The sequence below is a fragment of the Tenrec ecaudatus genome, chromosome 13 (genome assembly GCF_050624435.1).
Source record: "Tenrec ecaudatus isolate mTenEca1 chromosome 13, mTenEca1.hap1, whole genome shotgun sequence".
Taxonomy (NCBI): Eukaryota; Metazoa; Chordata; class Mammalia; order Afrosoricida; family Tenrecidae; genus Tenrec; species Tenrec ecaudatus.
In genome coordinates, this window is record NC_134542.1 from 95,929,089 (window position 1) to 95,945,436 (window position 16,348).

Genomic DNA, 16,348 nt, shown 5'->3' on the forward strand with positions numbered 1-16,348 from the left:
TGGGCTTCTTACTACCGACCACACGCTGCTCGTCTGTCACACAGTGCGGGTTTGTGTGCTGCTCTGATACTGGAAGCTTTGTCACAGAGGTTTCAGGGATCAGCAGCTATATACACCACCCCAAGTCTTTCATCTCTCCTCACTTCCCGCTGAGCTCTCCTCAGAATTGTCTTTGGCAATAACTTGCCAACCGTCTTGTAAGGCAATCTAGACATTTACTATTCCAAAAAGCAAACTTACTGCCATCTTAATCAATTACCATTAGACACCTTAAAACTCTTCTAATCTTTACTTGCTATCCAATTACAAAACGCCTTCCACATTTAGGTGTCTATTGGAGCAGCCCTCTATTCTCCAGGGATTAATTTCTGTCTTAGTTATTCAGAGAGCTAACTGTCCCAAGGGCACAGCACTAACATGGCCTATTCTGGGGGCAGCCATAGGGGTGGAACACATTGGGTCGCAAACATCATGGTCGGCAGTTGGAAACCATTCGCAGCTCTGTGGGAGAAAGATGAGGCTTTCTGTTCAGTTGCAGTCTCAGAAACCCACAGTGGTCACTATGAGTCAGCATTGACTAGATGGCAGTCAGTTTGTTTTTGTTTTTATAGATCCAAAAAGGAAATCAAGTTTGTTCATTTTAATACTACCATCTTGAGAAGAAACTATATTTAAGATAAACTCTGCCACAGCGCGCGCACACACACACACACACACACACACACAAACACCTGTATTATTCCTGCCCCATTTGGGGATCTGGCACATCTTTTAACCTTAAATTCTGGTCTCATACTATTAATAGAGCTTCCTGGAATGTCTGAGGGAGTAGTTCAGATAATTGCCCCTACTTCATCCAGGTGGTGTAATTTGAAGTAAAAAGTAGATCACAATTTCTTGGCTTACAACATGCCAGCTGTTGGGTGAGGCTAAAACCTAAATCCCCCAACTTTTTTCTAACCTAATTTGTTTACTTGGCAATCCAAGTTTCCTTTCCTTCTCCCTCCCCCTCATCCTAACTCCGCCCACTTCCCCCACAGAGAATTGCAATGAACTCACTTACAAAAATAAATGCAGAACTAAAGGAATGCTGTACTATAAGCCATGGTCCAAACGGAATGGCCAAGAAAATATTACTTCATTATTTTTAAATAACCAAGGAAAAAATTACCTGTTGGGTTTCTACATATTCTCCCAATGAGGACATAAAGGCTTATGAGGGGTTAAAATAGCATAACCTATGTATTTGTCTTTTTTTTGTTTTATTATTACTATGGAAAGTTAAACATATAAAAAGATGCACAATTACCAACTTTAACAAATATCAGCACGATTTTTTTCTCTCAAGGAAAATCACAGATCATTTCATCGCAAATATCATTTACAAGTGGGAAAATCAGTATCGTATCAGACCCAATGGACTTCCCTTTGCCAGTTATAATGCAGCTGAATTGTCGCATGTTTGGTACCTGTGAAGCACTCTGGACACAACAGGCTGGCATTCTTTGAAATAGCAAATGGAAGTCATTTAAACCAGATGAGCGACGAGCAGGGGAAGTAGGGCACCTAAAGCACCGACTACACAGCTCGACCCACCTAGTTCAAGAGCGTGCAGAGTGGGTGGCCGGAAGAAAGACGCTCTTTTACCCACTGAACCTGCAATTTGACAACATCTGGGAAGAATTATCTCCAGCACTGGCATTGTAATTGTTGTATCTACTATCATTCACCAGGGAGCAGAGATTACTTGAAATAAATGTTAACGGCATTATAGTTTAACGACATAAAAGCAAAAATGAGAGGAATGAGATCTAGAAGACAGTGCTCAAATTAATCAGGTGGCTTGAGAGACATTAAGTTGTATAATACAAAATGCAGTTTATGTGTGCACATCCGAAAAGCCTGAGTAGAAGAACCCGTCGAGTTGGGGTTCTATATGTTATAAGTATTTCTAAACACTTTCTATAGGATAGGGGACTTAAAGCTTAAGTATTTAATCTTATGAGTGATGAGAGTAGAAATACTTTTTATAAAACTTAAGAAAGCAATGCAAATGCTGAATCTCTTCTGAATATGACTGATACAATAATATCATCACCCCCCACTCAATAAAACTAAATGGATAGCCATGTCTCAAATTTAACAGATAGCAAATTGATACTCACTATCTACCTGTACCTAATATAATGAGAAAGTAAGTATTGTCTTATTGGCTTACTGATATATGATCAGATACTTTTTTAGATAGCCCAGATAGATAGTTTAAAGGCTATTATGCAATAGTATATTACAGTAATGCATTTATCTACAAGACAGTGCCCCCTCCAAAATGGATTTTTTTACAAAACTACCTATCACCTACAAAGTACTCTCCATATGCTTTTATACAGTTGTCAAATTTGCAATTCCTTTATTGAAAACATTTTTCGAACTCATCTGCTTGGATGGCTGACAGCACCTCTCTTTTTCTCTTCACCTCTTCTAGTCATCAAACGGCTATCCTTTCATGACCCTCTGCATCCGCAGAAATGAAAAGCAGGCACACAGAGAGAGGTGAGGTGAGTAATGTGCATGGGGCAAGAAAGGCATGCTGTTTTTTGCCAAAAACTGGTGCACCGAGATGGCTGTGTGAGCAGGTCCATTGTTGTGGTGGCAAAACCAATCCCCCATCTGCCAGAAATTAGGCCTTTTTTGTCACACACTGTTAAGAAATATTTTCAGAACCTTGAAATAAAAAGCTTGATTAAATTATGCCCTGGTGGAATAAAATCCAAATGTACGATATCCCCTCATATCAGAAAAAACAAACAAGCATCGTCTTGATCTTTGACTTCACTTGACATGTTTTTGAGGGGTGAGGTAAAGATGATGTCTTCCACTGGATTGATTGATGTTTGCTTTCAGAGTCATAAAAATAACACCATGTCTCCATGTCTGGTTACCAGTAATGACCTTGGAAAAAAGTCTGGGTCACTTCAGAGCTGTTCTTTCAAAGCATGGGATGTTTCCACTCAATGCTCTTTTTGCTGATCAGGAAGAATTCAAGGCACAAATTTCTCAATGACCATTCTCGTTCCCAAATCTTCCATTAAAATTTGTCGAACTAAGGTCCAAGGAAGTGCAGATAACTTCCCCAGTTTTTCAACGGTCTGTTGTGGGTCTTTGAGCACAAGCGCACACATTTTGTCAACATGTTGGTCCATTAGAGAAGTTGACAGATGTTCAGAACAAGGTGTATCAACAGACATTTTACCTTTTTGAAACAAGAAAACCACTGGTAGAGTTGAGTTTTCCCCCACAGCAATGTCCTTGTAAGCTGTGTTCAACATCACAACAGTTTATGTGACATTTTTTCCCAAACAGGAAACACAATTTCACAGCCATGTGCTGTTCTCTTAAGTCGACCATCACAAAATGACGTTTGAATGAACTACTTTTACAAAAAAATCCACTGTGACCAGAGAGAGCCTTCCCAGGTGATGCCACCGGGTTCACTAACTCAGAGGACATTGCTTGATGCTCACCTAGCAGGGAAAATGTATGCTATGCTACAACAGCTCTGCCCATTGCAATGCCAGGCATTTTAGGGTGCCTCTGCATATGTTTCTATCCAAAAAAACATTTTCTTCACTGTCTTTCAGCACACAATACAATTCTTCATCTTCTCCAAATTCTCCCCTTGCTCTTTTAAAGTTTTCTTTCTTGTTTGTTTGAATCCTTTGAACTTATTAACACATTATTGCTCTAAATGCATATTCCTAGTGTAGACATCTTCCCTGAACTCCAGACTTATATATTTAACTGTGAATGCTTCATCTCACTTGGATATCTAGAGAAATCCCAATGTTAACACATCACAACTAAACTTCTGATCTTTAGTCAACACCTAATATTTCTCACTGCAACCTTTCCAGTCACAGAAAATGTCATCACTATTCTAATTATTCTGCACCCCCCAAAAAACAACAAAAAATGGAATCAGCCTTGACTCATTATCACTCACTCTACATTCAATAAGGTAGACTATTCTGACTGCTCTGTTTCAGAGCACATCTAAAATCTGACTGTGTTTCACAAATTCTATATCTACCATCATATTCTCTCCACAATATTTTTTTATTTTTTTGTGTGTGGAGGGGTTCTTCAACATATTTATTTTTGTCTGTTGGCAAGACCAAACCCAGTGCAGTTCAGAAGATCAGTAGCTACTCAAAAAATTTTGCTTTTTCTAAGTTCATTTTTCTGCAGAGTAAATTAGGAAACAAAGTTTCTACGTTAAGGAGTTTAAATGGGACAGCTTTTAAAACTGGTACCTCAAAGTCTACTCAAGACACCAAAATTATATATATATATCCCCTGAAGAATCTGCTAGAGATCCAAAGCCAGAATTGAATCGAGAATGAGCTGGAAACTTCTGGAATAATCAGACTTGATAATCATATAAATTCCATTCTTAATTTATATGCAAGAATGGATTTTGTCTGATCAATCATTAGGGAGAGGCCTTAGGAATTGCTTTAAGTAATTTTGGCCCCATCTCCAGTTCTATGAGGAATGACTGGTCATTCTGATTTTACCTGAGGTTACCAGGAATCACTTTTAGAAATCATCCCATAAAATACAGAGTGGGTACCTGAGAAAATCCAGAGCCGTGCTTGTTTATTTATTTGTTTGTTTTATTCCATGGACTCAGACAGAATTATATCACATACTTAAAAGATTTTCCAAAATAATATATAAGGACCCTTCAAAATCATCTATACAATTTACAAACATTAAAGAAGTTTATCAGTACAGATTACCAAATGTATCTGTTTCCACAATATCTTTTCTGAGTAATCGTAGACTAATACCTAAATATATACATAAAATCCAAATTGTCTGTAAACTCATGTCTTCACACTTCCTTTGCTTTGCTAGTTTAATCTCAGAAAAATCAATGAACATGCATACATGAAGACATAAGTCTTATATGTAACTTTCCTCCTTGAAATGACTCCCAGTCTTACTCAGGGTAAAAGCCAAAGCTCTTAACATGTCTGTGTTGTCTGGGTAATTAAGGAAACAAATCCACAGAAACTCATGTATAAGAGAGAGTTTTATATAAAAGTTAAGTGTGCATCAAGAAAACATCCTAACCCTGTACTGCCCAAGCCCACAGTCCAACATTAACCCATTAACCCATATGTCCAACACCAATCCACAAAATCCTCCTCCATCTCACAAAACAGATGCAATGATGCTGACTGCAGGAGGAAAGCCGAGTCAGTGAATGTGTAAACATCTCAGCACTGCCAGGGATCTCCACATGGCTGCTCCAGCACCCAGGGGTTGTATCAGCGTAGGTCCATGCGGCTTCTCCTTGGGGATGTCTTCAGGAAGTGAGCCTTGCTAACTGAAGCAGGGAACTGCTAAGGCAGCTACACCCTGGTCCAACCATCAGAAAGATAGAGGAGACCCAAGAACTAGAAAGGTGGGGCTCACCAACCCATTTATCTCTCTTCCCTTCAAGTAAACCCACATGTATCTCTGGGCCATGTTGGCACAATAAACTAACTACCTCAAAGGCTTAAATCACATTGCTTTAGGGTATGGTCCAGATGACGTCTTTTGTCTTGTCTCTTACTATTCACTTATTCTCATATTAATCTGTTCCCTATATTTTCCTATGCCTCAAACACAGGTATGTATCGATCTCCGGGAAAGCCGAGACTCTTTTAGACGCAAGGTAGCAGGCCCATGAGCAGAATCACCCAATTTATTAATCAAACATGGCGTGTAGTGAACAAGACAAGCTGGGGCAAGCATTTGAAGATGCTTTTGATGTGTTGAGGCAATATTCAACAGACAACCTCCAGTACTCTCCAGACTACAAAAATTACCTGGCTTTCATCAACCACTGCGCTCAGGTCCGAGGGAGCCCCAGCAGCTTTGGAGTGCTACCGGCGGAGGAGCCTGCCTGTACCTGGAAAACCATCATCAATAATGTTGCAGACTACTGTGTGGAAATAAATATGCATCCGTCACTGCAGAATATCGCTGAAAACCAGCTAATGCAACCTGCCGCTCTCCAGCAAAAGGCCGAAAGAAGCTTCGGCTGTTTGAATACCTTCTTGAATCCCTGTGTAACCCGGAGATGGCTTCTTGTATTCAGTGGGTAGATAGAAGCAAGGGCATCTTTCAGTTTGTGTCAAAAAATAAAAAGAGACTTGCAGAACTTTGGGGGGAAAGGAAAGGCAACCGGAAGACCATGACTTACCAGAAAATGGCCAGGGCATTGCGGAATTATGGAAGAACTGGGGAAATCATCAAAATCCGGAGAAAACTAACTTACCAGTTCAGCGAGGCCATTCTCCAAAGACTTTCTCCCTCTTATTTCTTGGGAAAAGAGGTCTTCTACTCACCGTGCGTCCAACCTGAACAAGAATATCTCGGTTTAAATCATTGGAATGCAAACTATAACCATCCATGTGCCAACTACCATGAGCTAAGTGAGCCTGATTGCTAGCCATACCCACGTGTTTAATGGCTTCCTGGCACCAGAAGCTTCTACCAGCTAGGACTCTTCCTTTAAGGCAAATACTGAAGTGAAGAAAACTGTCAGTTACCTTGTCGCTATCGTTGCCGAAACAGCATCCAGCATTTACTAACATTGGTGGAAACACGGCCACCTTCCTCGGTGGCCCAGCAGCATGCTGCAGACAGCAGGGACTTTAGACTCTGTTCCTCTGCGGCGCACAGTATCCTTCTAGACCACAACATGAGGGTTCATTTGGAAACCCCTCTAAGTAAACTGGATTTTACCTTAACCACACATCTATGGCAGATTAAAGGAACTGACATCCCCCTGGGACTTAGAGGAGCAGATGATGATGATCCCAAGTTTTTGGATTTGGAGGTCATTGGACTACGGTTCAAGTTTCCTAATTTGAAGGTGCCCAGGAATTGGCAATTTCAGACCACCATATATTTTCTATATTCTTTGCTTTTAAGCTCTTTGCTTTGGTATGGCACGTCTTGTCCACGAGGCATAGTTCTGCTTGAGTGAATGAGTATTATTAAAAGTTTTATTGTCCTATCTCCAAAAAAAAAACACAGGTATGTATCAACTGAAACTATTTTGCACGTGATGCTTCTCTTACCTCATGATATCTGTATGAATTAGTCACTTATCTTTTTCAGGTCTACCCTAAAATGGTAACATTCTTTGTGTAACTATCCACATGATCCAAAACTCTACTATCTCAACAATACTTATATCTTTATTCTACTTTATAGACTTATTGTAGTATTTGCAACCTTGCAATCATATTTGTAATCATGTTACGCATTGTTTTACTTTATAGTTACATGGTTGACAATGATTTTTGCAAATTTGATTTAAAGAGATTTGATTTATATTATCATTTGATTTTTCATACTGTAATTTATAGTTAAAAGATAACCCATTATTCTTTTGTTACTATTTTGAAAAGAGAACCACCAGCCTACTAAAGACAAACATTTTTTTTTAATTTTAAACATTTTATTGGGGGCTCTGACAACTCTTGTAACAATCCATATTTAAACTGTATCAAGCACATTTGTACATATTATTTTCTAAATATTCATTTTCTTTTGAGCCCTGGTGTCAGCTCCTCTTTCCTCCTCTTCCCCCTTGGCCCCTTGATAAATTATGAATTATTATTATTTTCATATCTTACACTGACCACTTTCTCCCTTCCCCCACAATTTTTGTAGTTCGTCCCCCTGGGAGGGGAGGGGAGCAGGGAGATGCAGTTATGTGTTATCTTCGAGATACCCTTCCTCTCCTCTCCCCACATTCCCCCTGCCCCCCTGGTATCACTATCACAAATCTCATCCCTGTTCCTGGATTCCGTGTGTCATGAGCTCTTATGTCTTACCTGTGCCTCTGTACATGCTTCGGTCTAGCTTGAAGTGAAAGGCAGAACTAGGGTCATGATAGTGGGGAGTGAGGAAGACTCAAGGAACTAGAGAAGCATTGTGTATTTCATCACTGCTTTACTGCACCCTGATTTCCTCATCCCTTCCCTGTGACCCCTTTATGAGGGATGTCCCATTTTGTACAGATGGGCTTAGGGTCTCTGCTCTGAACATCTTCATTCTCAACAATATGTTTTTGTTTGTTTGTTTTGGGATTTAGGATGCCTCTTAACTAGTCCTTATGACACCTCATGATCACATAGGCTGGTGTGCTTCTTCCACGTGGGCTTTATTGTTTCTCAGCTAGATAGCTGCTTGTTTAGCTTCAAGTCTTTAAGACCTCAGATGCTGTACCTTTTGATAGCAGGGCACCATCCACTTTCTTCACCGCATTTGCTTGTGCACCCTTTTTGTCTTCAGTGATTGTTCCAGGAGGTTGAGCATCATAGAATGCCAGGTTGTTAGAACAAAGTGCCTTTTATTGAGGGAGGGCTTGAGTCGAGGCCCAAAGTCTGTTAACAATCTCATTGTATTGCCCTATGACTATACGTACATGGGCCAATATCTCTATTATTATGAATTAATGTATTTACACATTTAAACACCTATGCTTATACCTCTATCAGAATAAACAACATTTAATCATACACTCACATGTATTGTTTATGATCTATATGGGTGTTGGATGAAAATAGATTAAGATAATCCTATCTTTTTTAACATTTAATTCATTTTATGCTACGACATAAAAGTACACTTCAATTCCACTAACTTCTCTTTGGGAATATAGGAGAAAGATGAATGTGTCTGTTCCAACAGAGATTTAGATTCTAAGAAACCCTAGTCAGCTCTTCTAGTCTGTCTTATGGGGTCTCTATGAGTCAAAATCAACTCAGTCATGGTGCGTTATTGATGAGGTCACTCTTTTCTGCCTAAAGTCTTTGGTGAAGCATAGAATATATGCTATCTTTATAATCTCCCATCAAATTCATAGAATCAACATTTCTCAGAGTAAAACTTAAATGAACTGACTGGCTTATTATTGATTTGATAAAATTAGGGGTTAATTTATTAATGGCATTCTAGAAAACACACTGTTAGGAGTATCAGAATCTGTGGTGCATTAATTGCGTCTTCTGCTTCACCGCAGTCATGCAGTGCTTCTTTCTGCTGTCTGTAGTACAGACTCGTGGTGGCAGAAATATAAGCTCATTTCTGAACACTTCTTTAATGTGAAGGCAACTACTGCTCCAAGTTCATGTCCTTCTCATAAATGCAACCTACCTGCAATTTCTGAGGATTATGGGGCTCCACATATCTTTTCATATCTTCTATTAAGAGCAACTCTGCAGATACATCTTAGCTCCCAGATTTCTCTTGATCTATACCAAATTTAGAGTACAGGTCAGCTTCTCCCTCTATTCCACACTGCTTTCTTTGTTCCCTTACTGCACTGCCTATTAGGGAAGTCATGGAAAAATAAACAAATAAAAAACATTTTCTGCGTGTAAATCTCCACCACATAATCTACTGATCTAAGAAAGCTGTTGCTATATGTGGTGGAAGGAAACAATCCAAGGGACTTGGATCTGCAGCGTCCGTCAATATGATAATAGGAAGGAATCCATCATGGCAGTAGTTTGAATTGATTGTTCGAATGTGGTATGGTACAAGTGCTATAACATACACCAAGGGGACAGTGAAGCAGGATATTAGTGCATTTGGTAATATTAATCTTTTAGAATATTTAAATTTCAAAGCCTGTAGTAGTTATAAGTACTACGTATTAGAAGGAAACTTTGTCGTGGCTTATGATTTGAACGTCTAACAGCAATGTCAGCACTTCAAACTTCCCATTTGCTCATCAGGAGAAAGATGAGGCTTTCTGCTCTCTACAAAGATTTGCAACCTCATAAACCCACATAGAGAATTCTAATCTGTAAGGTCATTATTAGAATCCACTTAATGACAGTGAAATTTTTGTTGTCATTGTTGAGATTAATAGTATTGGAATATTCCTGTTCTTCTTGTTATTGTTAGATGCTATAGAGTCAGTTTTGACTCAGATCCTGTGTACAACAAGGAAATACTACTCGCCATGCACCAATGTTCAAGCCCATTGTGACATCCACTGTGTCAATCCACCTTTACATAGCATCTAATTTCTCAAGCACGATGTCCTTCTCCAGGGAGTGGTTTCTCCTGACAGCATGTCCATGGGATGTGGAGATGAAGTCTTGTCATCTTTGTCTCTAAGGAGCATATTTACTGCACTTCATCTAAGACACATTTGTTTGTCCTTTTGGCAGTAAATTTTACTTTCAGTATTCTTCACCAGCGCCATAATTCAAATGTATTATTTTTTCTTCTGGTGTTTTTTATTTGATGTCCAATTTTCACGTGCATATGAGGTGATTACAAACACCAGGTCTTGAGACAGGCACAGGTTAGTCCTCAAAGTAACATATTTGTTTTTCAACATTTAAAACAGGTCTTCATGGCAGCTTTACTCAATGCAGTATGTGATGCAAGATGAAATCATTAGCAACATCAATCTTCTCTCCTTTTATCATGGCATTACTTCAGGGTCCAGTTGTGAGGGCAGGCTGGAGTTCCTCCTGGTATTTGGGTTGATTTGCCCTAAGCAGAGGATAGTGAACTGGAAGCCAGTAGTGGCATATGATAGGAGAGAGTTGGAGAGAAGAGGAGAAAGAGGGGAAAAATTTTAAAAAGAGGGAAAAAGAAGAAAGAGAGAAAAAATTAAAACGCTAACACAAACCTGAGCTCATTGAGACTGACTGCAGTGGGAAAGATAGAAGGGCTAGTGAATAGAGTGAGAAGAAATAGATAGTAGGTAAGGAGATAACTGAGACTTGAACACCTTTCCTTGAGGAGGGAGAAATTCCAACTCTTCCTCAAGGTAGTGGGGAGGTGTAGCCATTTGATGTAGGGTTCCGCAGATGCTGTGTCGGAATACTTCAAAGGCAAGTTTGCACCCGTGTCCAGGTGTCAGTTGAGTGCTGGAGTTTGCTGTTGTACTTGCCTTGTGCTTTATGCAGCACTACAGCAGGGGTGGGGGCAGGGGTGTTTCCACAGCCCCTTCTAGGGTCGCAGGACAGGCAGGGCCTCTCAAGCTATGTGTAGAATCACTGAGAGGGAAGCTGGGCTTATTGTCCTATCTAATCTGCTGGTGTCCTACTAGATCAGAGGAGTTTACTTTTTATTTTTTTATCCCCCTGGCCAGCAAGAATAAATTCCAATTAAATTGTCTCCCACAGTATCTGGGCTGTTTGAAGCTTACATTTTCTATAGCGGGTCTTTGTTATGCAAAAAGCTGCCAGGCCCTGTAGTTGAGTTCTGGCATTCCTTAGCTAGGTTTCTTCTTATGCTGATTTACGTTAAGGGACCCTTGCCCATGTGCTCCTTGGAACTGACCAATGAGACTGGGATTTGAGTTTTAAACCAATAATATATATTTCACCCTTTTTTATTATTATGCTTGTGATGTGCTCCAATTTGGGGGCTGACAGAGGGGGAGATCCAGTTTATCAGGGGTTTTTTTTTCCTTCTCGGCCAATTGGAACTAAATTCGTTCGATGGACTCCTAACTTTCTGTCTATTTTCTCTCACACCGCGATCTACTTGAGGTAAAATCTGCTTTATCTTCTACTCTAAATGTTGGCTACCAACTACCACCACTCTCCAGGTTGTGAGCTCAAGGCAGCCAACTGCGTGGAGAGTTCTGAGATTGGGGTCTCCTCATGTCTGGGATTCTGTCCCCTCTGGGGCATCCGCCTGGAGAAATCTCTGCTCTCAGCAAGGGCACACCAGTGTCCATGGGCTCGCCAAAGCTAGAGGGCTTTAGAGCATTCTTGGTTTGCTTTGTGAGTGCATATCCCACGCAAAAAGGGGTTCAGGAGAAACTCTGATAGCCTAGTTCTAATTACAGGACTCTATCTCCCTGTTTCCTTCACTTTACCTCCCAATTTTCTGGTCTGGCAGCAGGAGCTCCAAATTGATGAGTCCTACCAGGTTGACATTTTTTCCCGGTCTCCTCTGCAATTGTTGTTAGTTTGTCTTCAGCAAACTGTTACCTGAGGAGTCTTGATGCTGTATTGGGCTCTGCATTGTGCTGCTACTTGTGGGGTTAACAGCTCAAACACACCAGCCATTCCACCAGTAAAAGAGGGGGTGTTCTACTCCTATAAACATTTTCAAATTTAGAAAACAACAGAGGCTCCTATTTTGTCCTATAAGATCACTACAAGTGTAACTCAATGGTGCTGCCTTTGTGTTTGGAAATACTATTGCTGGGGGCTGCTGATAAGGAGATAAACAATGAAAGGGAGAGCGTGACTAATCACCAATTTAAGAATAATTGATTTCTAAAATGTAAAAGCAGAGGAATTTCTAAACTGTGTATAAAAAGTTTCTGATCCTATTAAACTAGAGGGAAGAAAAATTCAAATATTAGATGGAGAATTGACTATTAGAACAACAGAGTTCTAGAGAAGTTGAATTCTCAACTCTGAGAAGTCTGTCATACCAAAGTCAGTGTGTTGATTAGAAAGGAGAGAGAGATCCTGAAATGTAATAACAGCATATCTGAATGGATGAATTCAATACTCTTGAAGCCCTAGATTACTTTGTGCCAGGAAGCAGATGCCTTTTTCCCACAAAAAGCTCATGCTAATTGATTTTCATAAAAATCATGAAGATCTTTCTGTCATACAAGACAATATAAGACCACTGGATTTATATCTATCTTCCTTTACCCACAGACTAATTACTAGGGTTACATGACAAGAGACATCAGTCAGACGCACACTCAACTTGAACAGAAATGAGAAGAACTATATCAAAAAAATCTCCACAATAGAGTTAGCGCAGACCAATGGGAGCCATTGGCGTAAGTATGAGACCATAGCCTAAGTCTCACAGGACTAATGCTCAGAGCCGAAAAGAATAGCATCTAAGATGGACAAAGGAGAGCTTTTCTCCCTTCTCCAACTTTAAATGATCAAGATGAAGAATTTTATACTTTATTAAGGTATACTAAAGATGCTAACACACTCTAGCAGTGACCTTTAGACGTTTGGGGAAAAAAATACTAATTCTTACTATGTGGAGTAAAATTACCAGAACAACCATGGAAGACAGTGCAAGAATGAGTAAAAAATCTGAAAGTATAAACGTCAAGGAATAAGCTCTTTGAGACTAGATAATATATCTATCAAGTGTTCATAGAAGGGGCTAGTGGACATTGTATTTCTACAAGCCATAAGCGGTGCTCAGATGCAAAGGTCATCACCATGGTGAAGCTCAGCAATGCTGCCCTCTTTAGACAGAGTGACCATACAAGATGACATACAAGATGGGGTAGTGACATAATTCTGTGTCAACTTGAAGTTTAAGGTAAATTCTAGCCTGTCAATCAGGTCACAACCTGGTGGTGCCTCCTGTGGATGTCACCTCCTGATAGGGAGGGTTCCGGGCAACCTCACCCTCTCTCCCTGCTTCAACTTCCTGCTTACAAGCCACTCAGAGACCTTCTGGACCCCTGGAGATGTGTCTATCACCAGTAGATCCACAATACTTTCACCTCAGCCTATGATTTTCCTGCAATATGCATGCATCATTTTTTATGACTCCATGAGTCAGAAATATTTAGGATTTATGGACTGGTATCCAATTTATGGACTGGTATTAGACTTATGGACTTGATCTGGACTGGGCTGGGATGATTTCCTGATACAGAATTACTTCTTTATATAAATAAACCTCCTTCTTATACATATATGAATGTTGCTGGAATTGTATTTCTAGTCAACCTGGCCTCAAACAATGCTTTTAACTCATTTCTGACATTCCTATACAAAATAGATGAAATCATAGACTTAGTGTGGTTGTGTGTAACTTTTGTAAACATAGTAGGTAAATTTTCTTAGTGACCAGAATTGTAAAATAATAGCTAGGTAATACATATAATGGTATGAGTTGATGTTGACATCCAGAAGTCATTTAATAAATCCTAATTGGAATCAAGGTCTAGGTCTCGCATACTATAGCTCCTTTGGACCCATAGATACATCTAGGCATTATTTCTCTAGTCTATGGAAGTAGAGTTGAAATAGCACCCTTGGTAGTTGACATAATCATACATTCTTTTCCTAGACATGGTCATCGAATCATTGCATTATAATCAACACACATAAGTTTTCCCTTTTCTACCTTTAGGGCTCTAAACATTAATATTAAGCATTATCTGGCGGTCTTATCCAGAGTAGAAAGACTCTGTACAACCTAACATCAGACAAAGGAACTTTAAAAACTTCACTTTACTGCAAAAAAAAAAATGTAGATAAAGCATTGGTCACAAGGTATTGTCTGATTGAACCACATACTGTGCAATCCCAAACTGTCTCACTATAAGAAAAATGGACCAATCTTAAAGATTTATGTTTTAAACAATCTTAAAGTATTATTTTATACTTAACATAAAACAATGTAAAAGTAAGAGGTGTCGTTTCTTAGGTAGGATATATATTCTAAACCAATAATTATCCTAGAGTGGTGTATCCTCCCTAGACAGAACGTGTTGCTACAAGATCCAGACAAAAGCAGAGTTGAAATCATTTGTCCTTGCCCTCAATAAGTCATCTGGGTTTCTGTTTGCTAGCCCTGTAGTTGTGGTTTAAAGATACTATTGCTTTGAAGATAAGTGCTTCTATTTGGGAGCACAAGGGTTTCGGTAAACTTTAGTCTGTCCAGTTACACAGCCATTTTTGACTCTTCAATTATAGAACAATAACACTGATATCCCATGCAGGTAATATTTTATTGAAGACCATTCAACAATGGTGGAAACAGAATATGTACAGGGAGCTGCCACAAATTCAGGTCAGACTCAAAGGAGATATTGTGCTAATGTCAGAAGAATCTTAGATGAAAGTAGAGAATACCAGAAAGATGCTTACTTGTGTTCTGTTGATTCTCTAAGGCAGTGGTTCCCAAACTTCCTAGTGCTGTGACCCTTTAATAGAGTTCCTCATGTCGTGGTGAACCCTAACCATAAAACTATTTTTTGTTGCTAATTCATCACTGTCATTGTGCTACTGTTATAAATCAGGCGACCCCTGTGAAAGGGTCATTCAACTCCCAAAGGGGTTGTGACCCACAGGTTGAGAACCACTGTTCTAAAATATTAGACTGTGTGGATCATAACATACTATAGAAAGCCTGGCAAAGAGTGACAATCCTAGGACAGTTGATTGTACTCCTGTGGAACCTGTACATGGGTCAAGAGGCATTTGTGTGAATGTAACAAGGAACTACTACATGGTTTAAAATCAGGAAAGGTGTGCGTTAAGGTTACATCCTTTCACCATGCTTATTCACTCTGTATCCTGGGTAATGTGGCATCAGCATTGGAGGAAGGCTTATTAACAACCTAAGGTATGCAGATGACAAAACCTTGTTTGCTGAAAGTGAGGAGGATTTGAAGCACTTGCTGATGAAGTTGAAGTTTCAAAATGGATTACAACTTAATATGTTGAAAACCAAAATCTTCACAATTGGGCCAAATGGTAATATCATGATAAGTGGAGAAAACGCTAAAATTGTCAATGATTTTAAATTGCTTGGATCCAAAAGCAATACTCTGAGAAGCCATCGTAAAGAAATCAAATGGCATTGCACAAGATCTCTTCAGAGTTTTGAAAAGCAAGCATGTTTGTTTGAGGACTAATGTGATCCAAACCATGGTATTTTAAATCATGTCATATAAAAATTAAAGTTCGACATTGAATCAGGAATACTGAAGAAGACCCCATGCATTTGAATTAGGGTCCTGGCAAAGAGTATTAAAAGCACCATGGACTTCCAAAAGAACATACAAATCTGTCCTGAAAGAAGTACAGTCAGACTAATGATGGAAGTCTTTAGACATATACTTTAAACATGCAATTAGGAGAGACTAGTCCTCGGAGAAGGACATCATACTTCGTAAATTATAGAGGTACTTAAAAAGATGAAGATCCTAGACAAGATGCATTGACACAGTAGCTGCAACCTTGGGCTCAGACATCAGATCAATTGTGAGGATGGTGCAGGAACAGGCAGGGTTTGGTTCTGTTGTTTATTGATGGGGCAGCTACGTGTCTGTACCCAACATCAACCACCGTGTTACCAGGGCAGCAGGCATGAAAGATCATTCTTCCAGGCGCAAGTGACCCTGACACCAGGAGAAAATTGAGCTGATGTTGCATTCCACTACTGGCTCTATGTGGACAATAAATGGACTAGCGTAGCATTCTTTACCTGATTACAAATGTGTTAGTCTCAGCACTTCAACGCGAAGATGTGAGCGACACCATACAGTTACATCATTGAGGCCAGCAGAGGT

At 39.6% G+C, this 16,348-nt stretch overlaps 1 pseudogene; it reads left to right on the top strand.

Annotated features, from left to right (window-relative positions):
* Window positions 1-5,771: 5,771 nt before the first annotated feature.
* On the top strand, window positions 5,772-6,508 carry LOC142423808 (transcription factor Spi-C pseudogene; annotated as a pseudogene).
* Window positions 6,509-16,348: the final 9,840 nt, after the last annotated feature.